Below are 3,201 nucleotides of genomic sequence, written 5' to 3'. Positions count from 1 at the left end.
TGAAGTTGCATCTACAAGTCATTTCTATGACTCATCATCGTGATTATAGGTCATCGACTCAACTTGCCCTGTAGGTCTGAAAACCTACAAATTTGAGGTCTTTGAAGTTTTGTTATGAGTTGTCTTTATGACTCATCAGTAGGACCACGAGTCGTAATGCTGAGTCGTAGGACTTCTCCTAAGTTTTGGTCTTAGACAGTTTCAAGATCTACCTCCACGATTTATCCCTATGAGTCGTAGAAAGTGCTATGAGTCGTAGAGTGACTCATAGGCTTAAGGCCTGTCAACATTTTGAGGAATTCTCTTGGGTTCCAACTTTCCAACTTCCGAGGTCTTACAAACCTTCATTTAACTAAAAATTGGGACTCCACGGAGGACCCATCATGGTGTGTTAACAATACCACGGCCCGTGCTGTGTTCGTGGTTCTTGCCTTGATCTTGGTAAAGAGGGAAATCTAGAGGGCCTCCTTTATGGCGACCATAACAGACCGTGAAGGTCATCACGACCGTGGTGAGGATCGTGACGAGGAACCTAACATAAAGGTATGCAGGGGTGCCTACCACAGAACCTACCACGGTCCCTGAAGGGCAACACTACCCGTGGTGGTCAAGCGTGGTCCCTGCCTTGGAGAATTTTCTGAGGATCTCAGGGGAGGGGTCACCACAGAGGGCACCATGACTCGTGGTGCTCACCACGGCTCGTGGTTCCTTGTTGTGGTCCCTTTCATGCAGGACTGAGTTTCAAAATCCTGACAACGATAGCATACTACGAACCATGGTGAAGAGCACGACCCGTGATGGCCCTTGTGGTCATCACCTGGTACCAAAAGCTGAGTTTTTCTAAGATTTCATCTATTGTTCCTCGTTTTCCTTCTTTCCAACTTGTAGGTTCTTACACCACTTGAACCTTAACCTAGCACAATTCGGTCTAGTTTTGTTGATAGTAGCCATGTCTAGATGAAGGTGCTTCCCTACTGCAGATGCCAGTGAAAAAATGGATTCCTTACTAAAATATAATCCGGAAAGGAGATCCAATCCATAGCCTGAGTAGTCTCTTCTTCAACTTTGAACTTAACATCATAAATGAGGGGCTTCATCATATACGAATATCCATCCTTAGTCAAAATATAGTAATTAGGTTTAGACATAATATTAATGAAATATTCATCTCGAGTGAATCTCATAAGAAGATGTCTGTTTCGCAGTAACCTAATTTTACAATCACCTTTAATATTACATTTCTTAGGAATTCGAATTCGAAGCTCCTCTAATTCCGGCCATCCATAAGAGAATTTTCCAACCACAACATATTGGAGATTCTCTGTAGTATTCATACGTTCTACTTCCTCTTCAGTCCATATTACTCTAGAAACAGCATTGTTATAACATAATTTCTTAACTGGGATAGGCTCTACATCAGGCTTAACTAAAATAGGAATGTTGTGTCCCTTAAGAACATTCACATATTTATTCAAAGCAGGAGCAACATCACTCTCCAACTTTTCGGTAGGCAATTGTGTAGGCACGGTAGGCAATTGTGTAGGCACGATAGGCAAACTAAGGTTTCCATTCAAGCTCGTGTTGGGGTGTAGCAGGGGCGAAAAATCAGAAAGACTAGTCTGGTCAGCCGCGAAGAGGACTGACCAATGGCCATCAATGACGTCGTTGAGGCCAATATTCTAGGTCAACATTCTAGGTTAGAAAGGGTCGTCTGTCCTCACGTTTCACACAGTTAGTTAGATATTAGTTTTTCAGCTTTATGATATGTTTGGGTGAACTTCATTGAGTATATATTTTTATGATTCATACTTCATATACCTATGACGCTTAACTTCCGTATTAGTTATTTTTAGTGTTGATTATGCAAATCTTAGTTCCAGGCTAGACCATGGATCACTTGTGGCTCTAAGCACCATGTTACGATTATGACGTAGTTTCGAATTGTGGCAATATTCTATTTAATAACTTATAAACCTGACATCATCAACATTGTACAATATATTGTTGGAGTAATTTGCAGAATGTGAATTTGTATATATCCACATATTGAATTTGATTATAAATATTGTTGTTGCTAATAATAATATTTTTATCAATCTTAGTAAGTTTATTAGCTGTCAATATTTATATTTTTATTTTATAATAAATATTAATTCATCTATTATTATTTATATGGTGTATTTGATTGGATATAAAGTTTGGATGCAACGTTTAAAGAATAAAAGGAAAATGTCAAAATTTGTAATCATAAATATTTGTGTTGTTATAAATTATTTCACTAAGCGTAAAATGAGAAGTTTAAAGTTAAATAGAGTAGTGTTATAGTGTGTTAAATATCTTTTTTTTAAACTAACACTTTTCAAAATTTGTAATTTTAAATATGTTATAATATTTAAATAATGGTAATTTTTTATATATTACTTTACTTTACTACTTTCTTTATTCTATATTAACTAAATTTGTGAGGTAATGCACACTTATTAAGTAAAATATTCAAGTACATAATTTAAATCATACTTTACATATAATTTTGTAAGTAGTGTAATTTATCTTTTAAAAATATCAAACTTCATTAAAGAAAAGGACAAATATAAAAAAAATTCAAACATCTATTTTGAATTTTGAATAATTTAATTATTTTAAACATTAAAAAAAATTAAAAATTTAATTAATACAAAATAGAGGGAGTATACTACATTACATATAGGAGGTTACAAGTGCTTGCAGCCAAGGTGCTTTTTCTAGAAATGCGTGCGGCCCACTTTTGTACTTTTCCAATCACAATTTTTTTTAATTTGTTATATATTTGAAACAACAGCAATCCAGTAGAATTTCATAATGTGAAATCAGCAATCCAGTAAAATTTCATAATGTGAAATCTGAGAACAGTAAATTATACACAAACTCCTATCAAGGTATGTTATATATTTGAAAATCATGTTAAAAATATTATAAATTATTAATAATTTAAAATGTTTGATTATATTTTTAAAAATATTGTAAAACTTATTATAAATTATAATAAATAATAATTTATAATACTAAAAAATATTTTATAAATTTTAATTAACTCTTAAAAATTTATTAGTACCATAACATATATTATTTAAAAATTAATAAAAAATATCATGCATTACAATAATTAATAATTTAAAACTTATATAAAAAATTTGGCAACTCTTTCACCCTTGTTTTGGGAAT

The sequence above is a fragment of the Solanum dulcamara genome, chromosome 1 (genome assembly GCF_947179165.1).
Source record: "Solanum dulcamara chromosome 1, daSolDulc1.2, whole genome shotgun sequence".
Lineage (NCBI taxonomy): Eukaryota > Viridiplantae > Streptophyta > Magnoliopsida > Solanales > Solanaceae > Solanum > Solanum dulcamara.
This window is presented reverse-complemented; position numbering follows the sequence as displayed.